Here is a 23,290-nt window from a genome sequence, read left to right on the forward strand (position 1 = left end):
GCCTAGGAGATGTAACTCCCTAAGATGCAGAGCAGGAGGAGGTAGGGGGAGGGCTCTGAGAGAAAGCAAGTGAATGGTACCATATAGTTTATGTAATTCTTAAACTCTCAGTATTTTCTGAGCTTTTCTATTATACTTTTTCAAGGTAGAAACTAATTTGGGAAGAGATTTGAACAAGGCGATGGTATTACATTTTTCAGGAACCTGGTAAATATAGGAGGACAATTTACTTTCTGTCCTATAAGTGATGGTAGGCATGTGCTATTGGTATCTAGATTGTGGGTACAGATGTTTAATGTCATATAATACTTGGGACATCTCAGTAAAATAAAGAACTATTGTTTCCAAATACCAGTAGTGACATGTTGAAAACCATTATGATTTCAAGTTATAGCCATATGAAATGAAAGGGGTGTCTCATTCATTCTCCCACAGTAGGGCAGTGAGGGAAGGTAATAACTTTCATTCACATTTTGAAGATAAGGAAACTGAAGTTCATAGGAACCAAATGATTTGTTCAAATTTGACTCAGTTATCAAGTGATAGAGGAAGAACTTGGACCCAAGTTGTCTTGATTCTTAAACTGTGTCCTTAGCCTGTATGCTTTGAGGCTTCTATATCCCCGCTGTCTCTGGGTTTTTAATCTTTCCTTGCAATTCATAGTATGCATTATATTTGTATAATTTGTGTGCCTTTCCTGCTGTCATTGCTGATCCTCCCTTATTCCAGCAAACAATTCAGGATAGATTCAGACTGCAGTTATCACTTAGATATTCCTCTGGAATGTTAATTTCCTGATCTATAACCTTGCTGTTTGTCCTGATGTCCCAAAGTTTAGTTATTGCCCACCCTGACCAGGAATTCCTACCCGTGGTAAAGAACCTTCTGCACTGACCAATAGTGAAACCAGAATTTTCAAAAAGCATATGCAAAGTGTCTATCTGAAACTAGATCTATGCCTGTCACCCTATACTAGAATCAACTCCAAGTGGATTAAGGACCTTAATATCAGTCCCAAAACCTTGCAGTTCGTACATGAAAGAGCAGGGACTACTCTGGAGTCTATAGATATAGGCAAGGACTTCCTCAGTAGAACTCCTGCAGCCCAGCAACTAAGAGAAAGGATGGACAAATGGTACTACACGAAATTAAAAAGCTTCTGCACAACAAAAGAAATGGTCTCTAAATTGAAGAGACCACCCACAGAGTGGGAGAAAATATTTGCTAGCTATACATCAAAGGACTGATAACCAGAATATATAGGGAGCTCAAAAAACTAAACTCCCCAAAAATCAATGAACCAATAAAGAAGTAAGCAACTGAACCAAACAGAAGTTTTTCAAAGGAAGAAGTACAAATGGCCAAAAATCACAAGAAAAAAATTCTCACCATCCCTGGCCATAAAAGAAATGCAAATCAAAACCTCACTAAAATTCCACCTCACTCCTATTAGAATAGCTATCATCAAAAACACCACCAACAACAAATGATAGTGAAGATATTAGGAAAAAGGAACCCTCATCCACTGCTGGTGGGAATGTAAGCTAGTACAACCACTTTGGAAAACAATATGGAGGCTTTTTAAAAAGCCAAACATAGCTCTGCCATATGATCCAGCAATCCCACTCCTGGGGATATACCCAAAAGAATGCGACACAGGTTATTCCAGAGGCACCTGCATGCCCATGTTTATTGCAGTACTATTCACAATAGTCAAGTTATGGAAACAGAGAAGATGCCCCACTACCAATGAATGGATTAAGAAAATGTGGTATTTATACACAATGGACTTTTATTCAGCCACAAAGAAGAATGAAATTTTGTCATTTGTAAATAAATGGATGGAACTGGAGCGCATCATCTTAAGCGAAGTTAGACAGGCTCAAAAGCCAAAAATCACAAGTTCTCCCTCATATGCGGATTATAGACCCAAAACAAATGCAGTAATATTATTGGACATGGATCACACACTAAGGGGAGACCATACATGGGAGGACTAGGGAAGGGAAGGAAACCTAAAACTTGAATGTGGTTGATGTGCTCCCTGTTGAGGAATGAATAAAGTAATCTTAAACTGGCAGAGGCCTTATGGAAAGGGGACTAGGAAGTTGTGAAGAGGTCTGGTAAAGATGAACCAATGTGGATTGCAATACACAAGTGCATGGAAGCAATGCTAGGAACCTCTCTGTATAGCTATCTTTATCCCAAACTAGCAAAAATGATATGTCTTTCTTATTATCTCTCATGTTTTCTCTTCAACAAAATTGGAGAAGAAGAGGGCAGAACAGGTTCTGCCTGGAAGCGGGGGTTTAGGGGTTGGGGGGGTGGCACAAACAATGTGTATACATGTAAGTAAATGTAAAAATGTTAAAAAATAAAAGGAGAAAGAAAAATAAATTTTAAAAATGTACGTCCATTTATGCCTCATCCAACCGGAGTAAATGGAACTTAGCATTATATACAGAATTCCTATATTTATTCACACAAATATTTGTGAAATGCTGACTGTGGACCAGACTTATATGACCACAGATGTGGCCCCAGCTCTCATGGAGGATACTGTCTAGATGCTCACAAGAACTTTCTTCATTCCCCAATACCCAGCCACAAGAGGTTGGATCTAGAGTTCTTGTAATGTAATTAATACAACCGAAGAAGAGAATTTTAATTTTTTATTAAATTTTAATTAATTTTAATCTATGTTAATTTAAATATCATATGTAGTTAGTGGCTATTACACTGGACAGTGCACGTGTAGAGGGAATAGCTAATTGTGATTAAGGGTATGCGATCAATTAACATTTGCAGAGAGTCTGCAATCAGGGCTAGGAAGAGGAGTAAGGCTTTGCGTATTGAAGTTCACAGTCCAGGGCCGATACAGATGCTCACATACACGCTTATCATACATCTGGTTGAAATGCTGTTTTCTTAAGCAAATGTAAGGTAGTGACTTATAGCCTGGAAATTCTTGGTGTGTTTCAAGGGAGAGGAGACTTTTGAAATAAACTCAAGAGATGGTGAAAATGGCAGCTGGAATGGCAGCATTCTAGGTAAACCAAGGCACACACTCTCTTTAGGCTAGGTAAAATTTTAATAGCTATGTGAGACTGGATACTTTTACTTGCTTTGAGGGTCTACCCTATGCATTGTAGAATGTTTAGCTGGCCTGAACCCATTAGCCACCAGTAGCCTACTTCTCTTTGTGACAACCAAGCGTCTCTCCACTCGTTGTGAAACACTTTCTGGAGAACAAAATAGTCCTGGCTGAGGACCTGTTGTAGAGGAAAAGCCACAGGTATGATACAAGGGAATGTGACTCACCTAAGTCAGGGGTGTAGGTAAGGAGGAAGGGGACAATTTAGAGTGGGCAGATGAGTGTGAGCCAGTTATCAAGGAGTGTCAAGCATCTATGGAGTACAAAAGATACTGTAAGCAACAGAAAGCTAGTAGAGATGTTTACAGAAGAATTGAATGAATTGATTTTGTGAATTTTGAAGACAAACTTGAAATATCCAATACATTTCACCAGGCAGGGAAACAAACCAGGCTGATGAGTAATAGAAATTCTGTGACTTTTAAGACATTGTTTCTTTTATTTTTATTTTTGATTGTTTTGACATTACTTGAGTTTGAACTCAGGACTTGCACTTAGTAGGAAGGCACTCTACCACTTGAGCCATTCTCTCAGCCATTTTGCTTTGGTTATTTTTGAGACAAGGCCTCATGTTTTTGCCCAGACTAGCCTCGATCGTGAATTTTTCCTACTTATGCTGGGATAACAGGCATGCACCATCATGCCTAGCTTTTGTTTGTTTGTTTGTTTAGAGGGGTCTCACCAGCTTTTCTTTGCCCAGGCTGTCCTGGAACCATAATCTTTACTATCTCTGCACTATGACTAGCTGGGATTATAGCATGAGCCACCATGCTTGACCCATTGCTTCTTTTTTTTTTTCATTTTTCTTTTATTATTCATATGTGCATACAAGGCTTGGTTCATTTCTCCCCCCTGCCCCCACCCCCTCCCTTACTACCCACTCCACCCCCTCCCGCTCCCCCCCTCAATACCCAGCAGAAACTATTTTGCCCTTATCTCTAATTTTGTTGTAGAGAGAGTATAAGCAATAATAGGAAGGAACAAGGGGTTTTGCTGGTTGAGATAAGGATAGCTATACAGGGCATTGACTCACATTGATTTCCTGTGCGTGGGTGTTACCTTCTAGGTTAATTCTTTTTGATCTAACCTTTTCTCTAGTTCCTGGTCCCCTTTTCCTATTGGCCTCAGTTGCTTTAAGGAATCTGCTTTAGTTTCTCTGCATTAAGGGCAACAAATGCTAGCTAGTTTTTTAGGTGTCTTACCTATCCTCACCCCTCCCTTGTGTGCTCTCGCTTTTATCATGTGCTCATAGTCCAATCCCCTTGTTGTGTTTGTCCTTGATCTAATGTCCACATATGAGGGAGAACATACGATTTTTGGTCTTTTGGGACAGGCTAACCTCACTCAGAATGATGTTCTCCAATTCCATCCATTTACCAGCGAATGATAACATTTCGTTCTTCTTCATGGCTGCATAAAATTCCATTGTGTATAGATACCACATTTTCTTAATCCATTCGTCAGTGCTGGGGCATCTTGGATGCTTCCATAACTTGGCTATTGTGAATAGTGCCGCAATAAACATGGATGTGCAGGTGCCTCTGGAGTAACAGTCTTTTGGGTATATCCCCAAGAGTGGTATTGCTGGATCAAATGGTAGATCGATGTCCAGCTTTTTAAGTAGCCTCCAAATTTTTTTCCAGAGTGGTTGTACTAGTCTACATTCCCAACAGCAGTGTAAGAGGGTTCCTTTTTCCCCGCATCCTCGCCAACACCTGTTGTTGGTGGTGTTGCTGATGATGGCTATTCTAACAGGGGTGAGGTGGAATCTTAGTGTGGTTTTAATTTACATTTCCTTTATTGCTAGAGATGGTGAGCATTTTTTCAGTCCTTTGTCTGATGTATAATTGGCAAATATTTTCTCCCACTCTGTGGGTGTTCTCTTCAGTTTAGAGACCATTTCTTTTGATGAACAGAAGCTTTTTAGTTTTATGAGGTCCCATTTATCTATGCTATCTCTTAGTTGCTGTGCTGCTGGGGTTTCATTGAGAAAGTTCTTACCTATACCTACTAACTCCAGAGTATTTCCTACTCTTTCTTGTATCAACTTAAGAGTTTGGGGTCTGATATTAAGATCCTTGATCCATTTTGAGTTAATCTTGGTATAGGGTGATATACATGGATCTAGTTTCAGTTTTTTGCAGACTGCTAACCAGTTTTCCCAGCAGTTTTTGTTGAGGAGGCTGCTATTTCTCCATCGTATATTTTTAGCTCCTTTGTCAAAGATAAGTTGCTCATAGTTGTGTGGCTTCATATCTGGGTCCTCTATTCTGTTCCAAAGTCTTCATGTCTGTTTTTGTGCCAGTACCATGCTGTTTTTATTGTTATTGCTTTGTAATATAGTTTGAAGTCAGGTATTGTGATACCTCCTGCATTGTTCTTTTGACTGAGTATTGCCTTGGCTATTCGTGGCCTCTTGTGTTTCCATATAAATTTAACAGTAGATTTTTCAATCTCTTTAATGAATGTCATTGGAATTCTGATGGGAATTGCATTAAACATGTAGATTACTTTGGGGAGTATCGACATTTTTACTATGTTGATTCTATCAATCCATGAGCATGGGAGATCTCTCCACTTTCTATAGTCTTCCTCAATCTCTTTCTTCAGAAGTGTATAGTTTTCCTTGTAGAGGTCTTTCACATCTTTTGTTAGGTTTATACCTAGGTATTTGATTTTTTTTGAGGCTATTGTAAATGGAATTGTTTTCATACATTCTTTTTCCATTTGCTCATTGTTAGTGTATAGAAATGCTAATGATTTTTCTATGTTGATTTTATATCCTGCTACCTTGCTATAGCTATTGATGATGTTTAGAAGCTTCTGAGTAGAGTTTTTTGGGTCTTTAAGGTATAGGATCATGTCATCTGCAAATAGGGATATTTTGACAGTTTCTTTACCTATTTGTATTCCTTTTATTCCTTCTTCTTGCCTAATTGCTCTGGCTAGGAATTCCAGTACTATGTTGAATAGGAGTGGAGATAGTGGGCATCCTTGTGTGGTTCCTGATTTGAGGGAATGGTTTTAATTTTTCTCCATTAAGTATAATGCTGGCTGTAGGTTTGTCATATATAGCTTTTATAATGTTGAGGAACTTTCCTTCTATTCCTAGTTTTCTTAGAGCTTTTATCATGAAATGATGTTGGATCTTAACAAAGGCTTTTTCTGTGTCTATTGAGATGATCAAGTGGTTTTTGTCTTTGCTTCTGTTAATGTGGTTTATTACGTTTATTGATTTTCATATGTTGAACCATCCCTGCATCCCTGGGATGAAGCCTACCTGGTCGTGGTGAATAATCTTTTTGATGTCTTGCTGAATTTGATTTGCCATTATTTTGTTGAGGATTTTTGCATCAATGTTCATTAAGGAGATTGGCCTATAGTTCTCCTTTTTGGAGGTGTCTTTGCCTGGTTTTGGGATAAGTGTAATACTGGCTTCATAAAATGTGTTTGGCAGTTTTCCTTCCCTTTCTATTTCATGGAACAGTTTAAGGAGGGTTGGTATCAGTTCTTCTTTAAAGGTCTGATAGAATTCAGCAGAGAATCCATCAGGTCCTGGACTTTTCTTTTTGGGGAGACTCTTGATTGCTGCTTCAATTTCATTTTGTGTTATAGGTCTATTCAGGTGATTAATTTCCTCTTGGTTCAGTTTTGGATGATCATATGTATCTAGAAATCTGTCCATTTCTTTTAGATTTTCAAATTTATTTGAATATAGGTTCTCAAAATAGTCTCTGATGATTTCCTGGACTTCCATGGTGTTTGTTGTTATCTCCCCTTTTGCATTCCTAATTCTACTAATTTGGGTTTTTTCTCTCCTCATTTTAGTCAGGTTGCCAGGGGTCTATCGATCTTGTTTATTTTTTCAAAGAACCAACTTTTTGTTTCATTAATTCTTTGTATGGTTTTTTTGGTTTCTATTTCGTTGATTTCAGTTCTTATTTTTATTATTTCTCTCCTTCTATTTGTTTTGGGATTTGCTTGTTCTTGTTTTTCTAGGAGTTTGAGATGTATCATTAGGTCATTGATTTGGGATCTTTCAATCTTTTTAATATATGCACTCATGGCTATAAACTTTCCTCTCAAGACTGCCTTAGCTGTGTCCCATAGGTTCCGGTAGGTTGTGTTTTCATTTTCATTGACTTCCAGGAACTTTTTAATTTCCTCTTTTATTGCATCGATGATCCATTCTTCATTAAGTAATGAGTTATTTAGTTTCCAGCTGTTTGCATGTTTTTTGTCTTTACTTTTGTTGTTGAGTTCTACTTTTACTGCATTGTGGTCAGATAGTATGCACGGTATTATTTCTATTTTCTTATATTTGCTGAGGCTTGCTTTGTGCCCTAGGATCTGATCTATTTTGGAGAAGGTTCCATGGGCTGCTGAGAAGAATGTATATTGTGTAGAGGTTGGATGAAATGTTCTGTAGACATCTACTAGGTCCACTTGATCTATTGCATATTTTAGATCTTGGATTTCTTTATTGAGTTTTTGTTTGGATGACCTATCTATTGATGATAATGGAGTGTTAAAGTCTCCCACAACCACTGTGTTGGCGTTTATATATGCTTTTAGGTCTTTCAGGGTATGTTTGATGAAATTGGGTGCGTTGACATTGGGTGCGTACAGGTTGATGATTATTATTTCCTTTTGGTCTATTTCCCCTTTTATTAGTATGGAATGTCCTTCTTTATCTCGTTTGATCAATGTAGGTTTGAAGTCTACTTTGTCAGAGATAAGTATTGCTACTCCTGCTTGTTTTCAGGGGCCATTGGCTTGGTAAATCTTCTTCCAGCCTTTCATCCTAAGCATATGCTTATTTCTGTCGGTGAGATGAGTCTCCTGTAAGCAACAAATTGTTGGATCTTCTTTTTTAATCCATTTTGTCAAACGGTGTCTTTTGATGGGTGAATTAAGTCCATTAACATTAAGTGTTAGTACTGATAGGTATGTGGTGATTCCTGCCATTTAGTTATCTTAGTTATTTGAAGGTTTGATTGTGTGTACCTAACTTGATGTTACTCTCTACTGTCTTGCTTTTTCTTATCCTGTGGTTTGGTGCTGCCTGCCTTTTCATGGTTAAGTTGGGTGTCACTTTCTGTGTGCAGGATCCCTTGCAGAATCTTTTGTAATGGTGGCTTTGTGGTCACATATTGTTTTAGTTTCTGCTTATCATGGAAGACTTTTATTGCTCCATCTATTTTGAATGATAGCTTTGCTGGGTAGAGTATCCTGGGGTTGAAGTTATTTTCATTCAGTGCCCGGAAGATCTCACCCCACGCTCTTCTTGCTTTTAATGTTTCTGTTGAGAAGTCTGCTGTGATTTTGATGGGTTTACCTTTGTATGTTACTTGTTTTTTCTCTCTTACAGCCTTCAATATTCTTTCCCTAGTTTCTGAACTTGTTGTTTTAATGATGATATGTCGTGGAGTAGTTCTATTTTAATCTGGTCTGTTTGGTGTCCTGGAGGCCTCTTGCATTTGTATGGGAATATCTTTCTCTAGATTTGGGAAATTTTCCGTTATTATTTTGTTGAATATATTACGCATTCCCTTCGCTTGCACCTCTTCTCCTTCTTCGATGCCCATGATTCTCAAGTTTGGTCTTTTGATGGAGTCAGTGAGTTCTTGCATTTTCTTTTCACAGGTCTTGAGTTGTTTAATTAATAGTTCTTCTGTTTTTCCTTTAATTACCATTTCATCTTCAAGTTCTGAGATTCTGTCTTCTGTTTGTTCTATTCTGCTGGATTGGCCTTCCGTTTTGTTTTGCAGTTCTGTTTTATTCTTTTTTCTGAGGTTTTCCATATCCTGGCTGTTTTCTTCTTTATTGTTGTCTATTTTTGTCCTGAGTTCATTTATCCATTTATTCATTGTGTTCTCTCTTTCACTTTGGTGTTTATACAGTGTTTCTATGGTTTCCTTTATTTCTTCTTTTGCTTTTTCAAATTCTCTATTTTTATTGTCTTAGAATTTCTTGAGTGTCTCCTGTACATTTTGGTTGACCCTATCCAGTATCATCTCTATAAAATTCTCATTGAGTACTTGTAGTATGTCTTCTTTTAAATTATTCTTGTGGGCTTCATTGGGTCCTTTGGCATAGTTTATCTTCATTTTGTTGGAGTCTGGATCTGAGTTTCTGTTCTCTTCATTCCCCTCTGGTTCCTGTACTAATTTTTTGCTGTGGGGAAACTGGTTTCCTTGTTTTTTCTGTCTTCCTGTCATTGTCCTTGGTGTTGTTACTGTCCCTGTACTGTGTGTAATTAAGTATTTTCTAGCTTGTAATAATAACAATGGTAATATTGAGAATGGAAGAGTGAGCTGAGATGGAAAGCAAGAAGTTAAAGAAAAGGGGAAAACAAATATACAGACAAGAGGGAGAAAGCAGAACAAGGTATCAGACAAGAGAGTTTCAAAGGTATAAACAGGGAGTGTTAGTGTACTAATCGACAGTAAGCTGAACAGACAATAGAGAGACAGAGAGAGGATTGAAAATCAAAGATAAAAAAATAAAAAATAAGTATATGAAAGTAATATCTATATATAAAAATGAATTAAAATAAAATGGAAAATAGAAAATTAAAAAAAAAAACCAAAAAACTTCCAAGTTTATATGCAATGCAATTTCAGTCTTAATAATTTGGATGTCCATCTCAATCTCCAGTCCTGGAGTTGGTGCCTCAGATGTTGTTCTGTAGTTGTCTCATCAAAGGGGATGCATAAAGTAGAACAAAACTACACTCACACACACACAGAAGAAAAAAAAAAAAAAAAGCCCCACCAAGTGTCCCCAGTTCAAATGCAATACAGTTTCAGTAAGTTTTTCGGCTTGCAGGTGTAATTCGGTTGTTCTCTCCTCAAAGGTAGGGAGAAAAAGAAAAAAAAGCATCTGGAGGCAGTTCTGAGAGTGGTATCTGCAACTGTGGCTTGCCTGCCTGCTGCTCTCAGCCTGTAGCTGGCGGCGTTATTTATGCAGATCTCTGGGGTGAGCTAGCACTCACCTGGTCCCACAGGCTTTGTTTGCTCAGAGTTCTCCTGTGCGGGGGCCTCTGCTACAGGCTTTCCCCTTTCCAAGCACTGGGAAAGGTGCCACTGCCCCGCGTTGTCAGGCCTGCGTGTTTATTTACAGTTCACGTGGGAAGTGGGTTTTCCCTCCTCTCACAAGCGTCCCCGCTCCTGGTTGCTGGGCGTGCCCCGCTCCCACCAGAGCCTCTGCAGCCCGCCCGGCTCGTTTATTTACAGTCCAGGGAAGGATTCCCCTCCCCCAATCTTCAGCGCTCAGGGCGCCCCACCCTCTTTCCAGCGTGTCTTAACTGTTCTTATTGCTTAGTACTCAGTTTCTCTTTTTTCCCTGGGTGGAGGTCAGTCTGTCCAGGGGGCTATGCTGCTCTGGCCCAGGCTTGTCTGTGGGGCTACCGCGGTACCGCGAAGCTCACCTGGTCCGCGTCTTCCCACGCCGTATGGGCGCCGGTCACTGGTGGCCCCGGGGGCCCTCCTCGGTTCTCCGTTTAACGTGAAGTGGAGATTCTCTGTGCCGGCTGGAGATGTGGAGGAGTCAAAGTTATGCCTTTTCTCGGTGATTATGCCTGCAAAGTGTGTCTCCAGCGTCTCTCCAAGATTTCACTATAGGAGGGTCGCTTTCTGCTTCCTCCCTCTAGCCGCCATCTTGGAATTCCCTCCCATTGCTTCTTTTAGGAAACATTTTGCTATTGTATTAATTTTACTTAAAAGTCATGAGATTAGTTCACTAAAATCAGCACAGAAGGTTGATAAATTGAGGTTCTGAGTATTTAAGGCTAGATTAACCTCTAGGCACAGACTGTCACCATGGAGACCATGGGAATGAAAGAGCATATAGACGGATAATTAAGATGTGCATAATATGTAGGTACACACAGTAAATGCACTAATAAAAATGCTTTGTTGGTTTTCTTATTTTAAGTATGGGAAAGAAATGTCCCTTTTGATATTTCTTTTCTTCTGAGACTTAAAAGCTTATTGGAATGAGGAACAGATTTCTCTGATGGAATTTCTATCACTTCCCACTCTCCCTCATGGTGTAGCCCTTAATTTGGTCTTTCTTGTCCATTTCAACCTTTGTGAAAGAGGACCTCAGATGGCATAGAGTAGTACACCAGAAATTGTGTTTGGGATCATGATTTCCTTTGGTTGTTTTTTGCTTCTGCAATAAAAGAGTAAACTCACTGAACATAGAGAGCATCTTCTGTCTTGCCTTCAGTGAGTTTTCTAGAAAAATAATTGTGATTCACTTGTGTTTTAATTCTCCTGAAACTCCAATATGTTTGAGTGTTGGGCCAGCCAGTAGGTTGTGTTTAAAAATTAAAACAAACCCCAAATGTTAAACTGGCAGTGAATTGTGTTTCATATGACAGAATCCATTGCTTGAGATAAGTCCATAAATCCCATAAAACTTGCCCTCCAAACTTTCTTAGATGAGTTTGCCTAGTGCAGCTCATAAAATATTTCTTGGGCATTTCAAATGGTTTTTGTTCAGAAGGAAGTTTATTCTGCTTTATGATAAAAAGCATTTGGTGTATTCTTATGGTCAAGTGGCGCTTGTTTATTTGTTTAGAGTAGAAGAAGTTGTTTCAGAGCCCCTGGCATATCAATCCCCTCTAAACGGTCCTTTTTCTGGAGAAAGGATATTTTTCTTATCTCTCTCTTGTGTTTATGTTAGGGGAGGAATGGGGGGTTGTCATGCTTCAAGGAGACATAATTTGGAATGGAAGCTGTTTTATTATTATTAGAGACAAAAATAGTAGCTTTTAGCAACACTAAGTTGACTTTTTGGATGTATATTGAAAATGAAACTGCTACATCAGTGACTTGATTGAGAATCAGCTTTGGATGCAATGAATCTGCCTTTGGGACTGGGGAACTCTTAGGAGTACTGAGGGTTCTGTCCTGCCTTTATAATTTCATCTCTCTGACTTGTTTATATTCAAGCCATATTTCTCTTCAGCCTCATTGTTTTTGTTCAGAGTAAGAACTAACAGTTGGTATCTTGATTTTGTGACGTATCCTTGTTTCACTTTGCTTTTGGCATTTAAAATAAATTTCATTATTTCCAAAATCCTGTTGTTTCTGACCATCGAAAAGCAACACCCACCATGATGCTATTTTCAAAGATGCTTGTGTAGCATACACAGATACTGGCCAGTAAATCAATCTGGTTGCATTTTGTTCTCATTAAAATCTTGCACCCACCCTTGGTGCAGTAGGAGAGGAGGAGTTGCCACAGGAGTCCGACACACGGTACTCCTTGCTATTGTAGCAATCTGTAGTCTGCCTGTGGATTGCTTAGTGAACTCTCTGTCCCATATTTGCCTTGCTACTCAGAAAAATCCAATAGAGATTGGATGGCTTTGAATAAACTATTGCATTGGTGAGATATGGACAAAAAATCCCTACAGCCATCTACTTGAAAATGAGAGAAACGTGAGTTTATCTAGCCAATGGATTATCATTCTGATTTTAGCAGAATTCTTGAGCAAGTAAAATCTTTCATAAAATAGTAATTTTTAAAATAACAATGGTGATGATCATGAAAATTTATTGATTTCCAATGTCAGTTTTCACATAAGAGAAATGATACATGTGCTAAAATCCCAGTTACAAAGAGACATATCTGGATTCTTAAAAACACAACTCAAAACCTTCTATTTCTAGACTTCTGAATCTACTGGGTTATTATGTGCTTTTTTACATTGCCTGTGCCAGTCATATGTCTTATATGAGGTAAACATATATTAAGAACATGGTGAGAAACTCAGCTATCCAGCTGTGGACACACAAGTCTTTATCTGATAATTGGCCAATTACTTTCCAGTCTGTGAACAATTTCAGGAGCTCACATGGTATGGAGAAAACCTAGGCACAATGTTGGGAGTTGAAGGTGCGTGGGTTCTGCCTCCCCAAGAAATTCACAGACTGACATGATGGGATGCATCTTGGTATTCCAGGGATTGCATCAGGAAAGAAAGAGCAAATACACTGAATCATTTTTCTCTTTATCACTGTTCACTCTGTCAGGATAAAGACAGAATTGACCCTGGTTTTATATTGAGTTGAGCCAGGAGATTATGGGTGTAAACTAGTCTGTTGGGAGATAGCTCTTCTGAACTTTGAGATTAATGTCACCAGCTTTTTTCAACAAATTTTGAATACCCACTGATTTCACAAGTTTTTTATTTCACTTATTTTATATCACTGATGTCTGAACAACTTGCTGACTTTCTCACTTCCTAATGCCTCAATGTATGATCATGAATTTTAGGTGGACACATAGGAGAAGGAAAGAAAGGAAAGCGTAAGGAATGAGTGGGAATAGAGAAGTATAGACATAGAAGAAAAGAGATGAGAAGAAATGGAGGGAAGGCAGGGAGCAGGGAGATAAAGGCCTGGCACCTCTAGAAGTTTAAGCATCATAGTGAGAATAAAAAAGAGGTTAAAAAAGTGCATGAAAATCTTGTACTCTGGATGACTATCAGGTATGTGTAAGCATGGCAGCAGTTGCCAAGAGCAGTGGCACACTCTTGTAGTCCTAGCACTCAGGAGGCTGAGACAGAAGGATCAGTTGAGCTTTAAACTCCCTTGAGACCAACATGGGCAACATAGAGAGACTCCATTTCAAAACAAACAAACAAATAAAGCAATGCAAAACCAAAACCAAACACAGCAATAGATATTTATGATTATTTTATGAAAGCATCTTCTTTTGCCCAGTAAAACTTAAAGAATGAAAATATGACACTGTGATATTCATCTGATGGAAGACACTTCAGAATGGGTGAGCCTGGCTAGTCAGTGATTGTCTTTGGTCTCAGTTGTCTTCTTTGTAAAATATAAGGCTCACTAAAATGAATCTGTTTTATTAGTGCTAAAATATTCTTCTCAACTCTTTCCTGTTTGTTGGCGTATAGGTTGGTCATTTATTGCTGCAATGATAATTAATCCAGTGTTATTACTGCAATTAGATGTAATTAACAAAGAATATATATGCTTTGATATTTTTATTTTCGCTAAAGATAATGAGGATATTAATTTAAGTTGTTAAATCTCCAATAAAATTAGCCATTATAAATTTTAACGTTATTGCCTTAAACTAATTAAGCCATGTGTTTCTGAACATTTCTTCATATTTTTCTCTGTCAGATGGTCTTTTTTTATGTTCATTTATTTTGGCAGCAGCTCACACACCTTTTAGTAATGTGGTCTTCTTTCTTGCTCTTTTAAAGCAAAGCAGATACCTGCTTCTGGATGCTTGTACGTGTTATTTCAATGTTGTTCTTACTCTTCTCCCAAATGTCAAATCCATTTTTTAGAGCATTTTAAGAGGCTATAGTTGCCATTTTATATTTATCTATTTTATAATAGGCTAAATATCTTCCTTTGGATTTGGTTGTTCCATTAGTTGCCTTTGAGACAGTTACAATTAAGCTTTCTGAGTTAAGTAACAATAAAATGAAGAACTAATTGTTGATAAAATCTCTGACATCTTTTATGAGAAAACATTCATTTGATGAAATGTAGATATCTGAAAACTGTTGCAATAAAGAGGAGATAAAACTATCTCATTCAAAAATATCACTTATGTAATTTTATAGGGTAGAGAGGTTTCTTGAGTCATTCTGCCTTACTGTGTGTTTTTCACTGATAAACCCCATTCAGTGCTAGATTGTCTGTCCCAAGGAGCCATCCAGAATTTGTGCTGTTTTCCAGATGTATTCTTTTTCACATGTCACTTAAATGACATACCATAAGATGCCTATTTTATAGAACTAAAAAGTAATTACTGGAGTTTAAAAAGTAGTACACATTTGCATGCTTAGAAACTGGTGGACACTTAGAAGGTATTTGTGAAATAAACCTGGATTCTTATGAAGTGACATATTTCTCAGAGAATAAATCTGACCAAAAAAGTATTAACTCATGGTCCACTATTCGTAAAAGTGCTCCAAAGAAATGTTGGTTTGACTGTGCCATGATGATTTTGTGTGGAATCATTGAGCTGGGAATGAGTTTTCTCATACCACAGAAGCACAAACAAGCCTCCATGTATTTATACTTTAAAGTTCTTTCCTCTTCTTAATTTCCTCAACCAAGTTCTGATCACCAAAAATAGATACGTAGCTCAGTTTTGCCTTCAGCATATCAGTAAAGAAATATAATTAAATAAAACAGGCTGTTTGAAACACTGGAAACTCACTTAAGCACAGGAGAGTATTATTTCTTAAAAGTATCACCTATGGGCCACTTAGATCAGAACATGTATAATGCTAAGGTCAAATGCAGATTCCCAGGCCCCACCAATTCAATATTTGGAGACATTCCTAGAAATTACATTTGTATTTGGTTATCCGAGAAATTCTTTAACCACATAAAATTAAATCACCTTTCCTATGGAGAAAAAGTACTGTGGTTTTATTTGTGCAGACACCACTGCATTTGTGCTTTGTGTAAGAAAGTAATAGGACACCTGGAATGTTTGTTTTAGATTCTCATTATTTTCTGTGTCTTTAGGCATCTTGATTTGAGTTGCAGAGCTATCTGATGATAGGATGAAAAAGAAGGAAAAACGGAATGCACAAAGCTGGATGTTTTAGGCATAGCATTTAATAAGCCAAATAATGGCTTCATCACAGTGAGCATGGGAAGGAGAAGGGAGAGCAGGTTAGACAAGCATGTTGGGGAGGTGGGGAATATGGGATATTCTGTGATTAGCTTAAAGGTTTTATTTTATTCTGTAGGGAACAGTGAGGCACTGATGGTAGAGCACGGAAGTCAGATGGATCAAAGTTTGTCTTCAAAGAGTAAAGAAAGACAGTCAAACCATCAAGTGGACTGTAGTAGCATGGGCAAAATGTTTGAAACTGCAAGGACTTTTTTTGTATGCCTGAAAAGAAAAGCCCCATGTACACCTGAATTCAACTGAGAGCAAAGGATTGGTTTCTAGTTAGAGAATAAAAACAAAACCGACCCTGGTAAGAAAAACACCTCATGAGCACATTCTAATCAAAGCTCTAAATGTTGTCAGTTCTCATCCCACTTCCAGGTCACTATTGGAGGACAGCTTTTTCCTTCTAGATATTTTCTGTGTTGTTGAGCTGACATCCTGCTTGGGATTCTTCTGAAAGCTTACATTGTTGACTTGTAACCTCAGAACGTTTGCTTGGGGTTTGATGGTTTTCCAGGGAGATTGCTCCAGGATCCAGCATTGGCCAGGTTTCTGCTTTTGTTATACACAAGGCCACTTGTCTAGTAGCCTCTTAATTCATTCCTTTGGACATTGGCTGTCAGTGTATATGGTTGTCATTGTAATTGGTTGTCAGTGTACATGCCACCATTAAAGCATAGATGGTACAACAGTCATGACTGACATCTTCCCTTTCTTATTCCCATTAACTCAGCGTCCTCAGTAACTCAGAATCTCATACTCTTTTGATGGAGAAATGAATGACAATTCACTGTTTCAGTCATTCTGTGAATATAGAGTGCCCAGCGTGTCAGGAACTATCCAAGATAGTAGCAGTGGGACTATGAAACAAGAATTTTCATTGTCAAATGTGACATAAGAGGTACTTCTGTGACTCACTGTTGCTGTTGCTCTTAGGATAAACTAAGTCCACGTGGTTTCAGGGATCTATGTCTACCAATTGCTATATATTATGTAGTTTCTAGTCTTATCTTACCCATTAGGGGTGTTAGCCACACTGCTTTTGTTTCCAAATGCACCTTGCACACTCGAAGGTGCAGTTTTCTTCTTTCCCTTTCCTGCATCCCAGGACATTCAGTTTCTCTGAGGAGACCTTCTTTGTCCTCTGAGACTAGATTTTCACCTCTTGCTTCATATACCTTCATTGTTCCATGTTTTCCCTTCTCAACAGTAGAACTGATTATTTTCATAATTCTAAATTTCTGTTTCCCATTCTAGGCACTAAGCTTCATGGGAGTAAGGAGAATGAGTTAGTCATTTATTGTGGAAATCACAACACACTACTGAGCTACAAATGACACTCAGTACATATTTTTGATAACTGAATGAATAAATATAAGAGGGTAAGTACAATAATTGAATATACATGGGGATATAGGAGTAGAATACCAAACATTTTACTTGGAAAAATCAGGGAATGGGCCGATATAAATTCTTTAAACCTGATAGCTACTTGTCATATAAAATAATGCCCTATATCTTTTCAGTGTCATAAATTATCAACCACAAACTAAATCCTATTGACTGGATTTACTAACATGGCAAAAGTTCCTATTACAGAAAAAGTTTGAAAGTCAAAATAAAATGGTTTTGATTATAAGTCTTAATTATAATAAAATTACACATTTTCAATTGAGGGACATTTTAATAAGTGGTTATATCTTATGTTTAAACAATTTATATATAATCCTGATATCAAGTAAGCATTCTACTAACAGATTTAATACTTCAAACACATTTCTTAAAATTATTATTTGCTTCTCTTAGTCTTAGCACATGTACTGGAAGTTTTTACTTCACTTTTTAAATTTTATTTCAAACATATCTGTGTTGTTCACCTGCTCAAATCCTAACCAGACTGTGTATTTTAGTTTTTCATGTTCTCTAATCTTTTAAACTGATAAGGACTTCCATCATTTTTTGTTCGTTACCTGTTTCTTGTTTGCTATACTTCCCTATGATGGTTTATTGAGAAATTTGCAAGCCAAATCTGTGAAGTCGGACTAACTTATTATCTATTTTCAATATAAAGGCAGAATTCAGAGGATCTCTCAGGAATATTAGTTGTACACTGTACAAAAGCAAATATATAATGTATAGTAAAAGTAAATTGTTATGAACAAAAATTCACAGTGAAGAATAAAGATTGAAAAGCAAGAAAACAAACAAAAAACCAAAAATCAAGCCAAATGTACACAGGTTCAGCACATTGGAAGACATTTATTGATAACTGTATTTGCAAGAAACCTGAGGGGGCATGGTGATGTCAGAAAATTTAGATTTCAGTCCATTGAGCCAATTTTTCCTATATGAAAAGAAATGCAGTGGCATATTTGGAAATAGTGTGGGGGTGGCGAGTGGGAAGAAGACTTGGTCTTTTCTTTCAAGATTTTGAAATTTATTCAGACAGACAAAAGCACATATTACCTAGCAACTGAGGAATGCTTGCAGGATATATCAACTAATGGAAATAAATCAATTGGTTATGGAGCAGATAGTAAATGACTCTTAATCCCTAAAAAAGGCTTTCTAGAGCAGATGAGCTTTGAGCAAAATGTAGGAAATGTGGGAACTCATGGATTTGTGGGGAAAAGGTACAGCTATGACTAGAATTTACTTTGAATGGAATGAGTAAGTCATACACAGATCCTGATAAGCATATTAACTAGCTAAGAAGGTAACAGTGGAAAAACAGTTAGGAATTGCATGAGTTTGGTAAGCAAAAGGTTGTTGCAAAAGTAGTTTGGATAATAAGAAAATGCTAATTTTTAAGACGTTTGAGGATATTATTTATTTAAAATATAAGTCCTCCATTAGCCCAATGCCTGAACACAGCTACTGCCCAACAGTTTTCATTTTAAAATGGTGCTCTCCAAGCCTTCACTTTATTTATTGTTGACATTATTGCCATCATAGTCTGTGTATCATTTTATACTTTGCATTTCTCATTTAACTGTCCCTTGTAAACATTTTCTCCATTTCTATGTGGTTGCAACCATTTTAGCAGCAAAAGTTTCATCATGGTGATCTATTGGAATTTACTGAGTCGTTGGACCATTGTTGCATATTTAGATTGTTTCCTTTATGTTATCCTTAGTAATACTGCAATAAATACTGCTGCACATGTGCCATTTTCCCTTCCATCCAATTATTTTTAAAGTACATCATCACAAAAATAGGTTTATTGGACGTGAGGGCTGGAATGCTTTTGTGCTTCTTCTGTTTTGCTTCTGATGTTTTCATTCTGTCAATTTTTTTCTCTGCCACCATCAGTGGCCAGTGGGAACTGCTTTTCTCATATCTGTGCCAAAAATAGGTTGAATCATTAGAAATGTTTGTTTTCCTAATTTCATAGGATTAAAATGATATTTTGAGATTGATTCGATTAGGATCTCTCTTCCTTGTAATGATGATCATTTTTCTTAATTTGCTTATTATTTGTATTTCCACTCAGGTAAATTGTATGTTACTCTCCTTTGGCTTTTTAGTTAATGAAATCTCCTTTTCTTCTGAAATAATAAGATTAATTGAAATGCCATGGAATTTGTATATAGGTACCAAGGGAAATACTAGCCCATAAGCAATGCAAGAGAATTTTTCACAGATAAAGGTCTCCCATATAAAGTTTTTTCAGTCCTGGAAACTGAATTCAGGGCCTCGTGCTTACAAGGCAAGTGTTCTATCACTAGCACCATGTCCACAGTCTTTCTGCTTTTTGTCTGTTTTTCAGATAAGGTCTCCTGCTTTTTAAAATTTTTTTTTAACCTTGAACCTCCTTCTTTAGCCGATGCAATAGCTGAGATTGTAGCCATCTACAACCAGATCTGTTTTTAATGTCACTAACTCTTACCTGGGCTGGCCTCAAATTGCAATCCTTTTATCTTCACCTCATGAGGAGCTGTGATTACAAGTATGTACCACCACTCCCAGTCTGAATGTTTCTGAATACATAAAAAAGGTCAATGTATCACTGCTGTGTTGAGGTGAAATGGCAGGTGGGGGGTCTTTTCTGTGAAGGTCTTGGGCTCCTCACTTTTCTGGCTGCTGAACACCACAGCACAAAGAACGTTAACAGTCTTTCACAGGAGAAAAAAAACATATATATACATACTTGAAAAAATGATCTATACCTCATGTTCACACCATAACTTGGAATAAAGCAAAAATGTTTTAGAATAGAGGCACTATAAAGAAAGTTTCACTAAAGATTTTCTGAAGACTCAGGCATGCAGAATTTATTTTTCCTCCTTCAGTTCAGCAGATACTTTGTAAAGACAGCATAGTGATTGCTGGGAAACAAACTAAGTTATGATTTAGTCTTGAACAAGCTTTCAATATAGCAGGGGAAGTAAAATGCATATACCAACAGCAATGAAATGCCATATGGAGTTATGAGAGAATTCTCTGAGTGGAGAATAAATATGTTTTATTTACATGTAGAAGAGAAGGAGAATGGCTTTATTGAGGTGGGGGAGCAGCCAAAACTCATTTATAAGTATTGAGAGGATTCCGATGACAGAATTGAGGCCAGGGTGGAGGGTATTCCAGAAGAACAAGGGGCAGGTCACAGCAGTGGATGTGAGGAGGGGGACTCAAAAGAAGAGTTCAGATTTGACTGGATCTACCTCCAATGAGAAGGTCAAGGCTGAAAAGGCAGGCCATAAGAGGACAGAGGGCTACAGGCTACAGAGTTGTGGACTGGGAATTTTGGACTCCTTGTTTTGGGAATGGAGGTAGTTGAGAAGGAAGGTGCCTAGCAAAGAGCTATTTTCACTCCACTTTGAACATTTTGATACGAATGTAGAGCTTCTAGATTTTCCTGTTGCAGCTTCTGTTTTTACACATTTTTCCTCCAAGAATTTTCTGTCGATTATTTGTAGATAAGAGAACAAATAACATGTTGCAGTGGAGAGGAAAGAATCCTAAAGCTGGATTACAGTCACAGCACAGTGGGTTCTCTGAGACAGGTAAACCCACCGTTCTTGGACTCAGTTTCTCCAGGTGTAAAATTAGAATAACTACATATTTCCACAGTTTCTTCTAGTTCGAACATTTTAAAATCTCAGTGTACTTTCAGATATTTTATTTTCTTAAAAATATAGCTCATATTTATTCCACAAACTTAAAATTCTACCTTGAGAGTTTCATTTCTTTGTATTGCAGCTTTTAAACCTTCTCTTCCCAAAATGGAAATAACCCAAGGGTACTACATGGAATCAGTTGACTGTTGTGAGTTCTGCAGAGTTGAATTCTCTATCTTCTCAGTTGACAGCTGGAGAAGCAGGTATGTGTCAGGTGAAAAGCGACTACTGACAAGAAGGAATAGTGATGACGATAATGAGAGTAACAATAACAATGAGAGGATAAAACACACTTATCCCATTGTATAAAGTCACTTGATCCCGACAACAACCTTACAAAATCAGCAATCCTCACATCATGCTGAGGCTTACAAACCTAATTGTTTCCTTCAGGGTATTTAGTGGCAGAGCCAGAATTTGAACCAGGAAGCCTGACTGAAAGTCCATATGTTTAACCATCACACAACACTTTTTCCTCAAGGGTTTTCAAAGGGAAGATGCAGATGTACCAATAACAGTCTTGTATCCTCAACACGTTGCTGTCATGATCAGAAATATAGTTGTAAGTGATCAAAACAATGTTAGCCTGTCCCTGGACTGAACTGTATTTTAAGATGTAAAATTCTAATGAAATGACTGTGTGGTCATTAATTTGGTTAGAGGGATTAAGGTGGATGGATGTGGTTGTTACTTTGAACTTTTATTTTTTTTGCAAGACCCAAGCACCATGAATGTGAAATTAGGCAACACTGGTTAGATTCTCTTGTTCCTTGGTCATGTTTAGCAGATAGAGCGCCTCTAGACAGACCATATTGGGAAAAAAATCTACTCATTAATGTCATTGATGATTTGGTAATGTAATGTGCTTTGGCAGTTATTTAAAATAATATATGTGCCTGTGCTTGTGACCTTTTATCTGCCATACAGATAAAAGGGTTTTAGTTATGTCACCTTATCATGTACATTCCAAGTAACCTCTACCTGAGAGATCCCTCTGTTGAAAAAAAGCTGGTGGAGTCAAGATCACAGCTTTGACAACAACCAGAGCAGGGCTTCACTTTGTCCTTTGATTCTTAAGGTTCTTGACATCATAGACAACATGGGATTAACATCCATGCTGACCCCATAAGTTTGTTGTAAAGCTTAAGTGGAATTATGCACGGCAATTGCCCAGCCCAGCCCCACGGTGAGTGCTTCATAAATCTTAGCCTTTGATGATAATGACAGTGGTAATAACATAAATATCCTTATAAAGCAAAAGTTAGAAAAAGCAATAAAACAACTGAGTAAATTACCCAGCATATACCCCAAACCTACATTTATTACTTTTAAGCAGACAAAACATACCAGGTAAATTTTAAAAAAACAAATGTGCATCTTGAGACTTTAAAAGCTGATTCTCTTTGACTCACTTATTTCACATCTTGGATTGTATTCTAAGTTAATTATCAGGGATTAAGGCGAAGGCTTATCTACAGGAATAGTCACTGAAGTGTTATTTTTAACAGTGACAACTAGAAGGAGTCTAAATATCCAGCCATAGAAGAGGGTTTTAATTCATCAGAGCACAGCTTTGATTAGGATGGGGTATTATTTTGCAGAATAGAAACAAGGATGCTACAAAAGAATGAAAAGTAACAATATCACTTAATATTTCAGCAAAATGGCAAGAGCACATCACGATTGTAATACTATTAAATAAGTTAATATTAACAAAATATGAAAAGTCAGTATACCTAATATGTTTCCTCAACTAAAGATGGTAAAAAAAAATGCTAATGCCTATCTGAGGATTTTATAAGTACCACGTGATGATTGCCTAATATACATGTGTGTGTGTGTGTGTATACAGATATACATATCTGTATGTATGTTTTTCACTCTGTCATTGGATGCTGGCCAAATTTAATTTATTTTCTAAAATTTATTTGAACTTCATCACACAGTAATTCTTTGTTGAGTATTTCTTATCCTCTAGGAACTAAGTAATATGCTAGGGACTCAGAAATGGTTAAATAAGGTCACAGAGCATCTGAAGCTCACATTCCAGTGAGAAAAGGAAAGTACATAAATAAACAGAAGAACACTGTGCTTACATCTAACTACTTAAATTCTAAGGCTGGCTCCTAAGGCATGAATCACGTATAGTTGAAATAATCAGGTTCAGAGCCAGTCAATATGTACCTTTGTGTGGATTTTAAAAGATGGACCATCTCTGAAAAAATGAGCTACACAAAGGTACCTCTTCCTTCCATCTGCATCTGCTGAGCTGCAAGGGACTGCTGGGTTCCAGCCCCACACCCACTCCTTTCAGCTGGGCATC

At 37.5% G+C, this 23,290-nt stretch overlaps 1 protein-coding gene across 5 annotated transcripts in view; it reads left to right on the plus strand.

The window, feature by feature from the left end:
* Nucleotides 1-23,290, plus strand: part of Sgcd (sarcoglycan delta) — a 940,103-nt gene that overhangs the window by 70,510 nt on the left and 846,303 nt on the right. The window contains exons 1-5 of one of the 5 annotated variants that reach the window (XM_074057628.1): nucleotides 15,906-16,154; nucleotides 17,105-17,229; nucleotides 19,617-19,796; nucleotides 20,767-20,853; nucleotides 21,050-21,170. The exons of 1 other annotated variant lie outside the window; for it this stretch is intronic. The gene's annotated coding sequence lies outside the window, so the exon portion shown is untranslated. Of the gene's footprint in view, nucleotides 1-15,905; nucleotides 16,155-17,104; nucleotides 17,230-19,616; nucleotides 19,797-20,766; nucleotides 20,854-21,049; nucleotides 21,171-23,290 lie in introns of those variants that run through there. 3 more of the 5 variants (XM_074057629.1, XM_074057630.1, XM_074057631.1) reach the window with 3 other exon arrangements.

Source organism: Castor canadensis, chromosome 16 (genome assembly GCF_047511655.1).
Source record: "Castor canadensis chromosome 16, mCasCan1.hap1v2, whole genome shotgun sequence".
Lineage (NCBI taxonomy): Eukaryota > Metazoa > Chordata > Mammalia > Rodentia > Castoridae > Castor > Castor canadensis.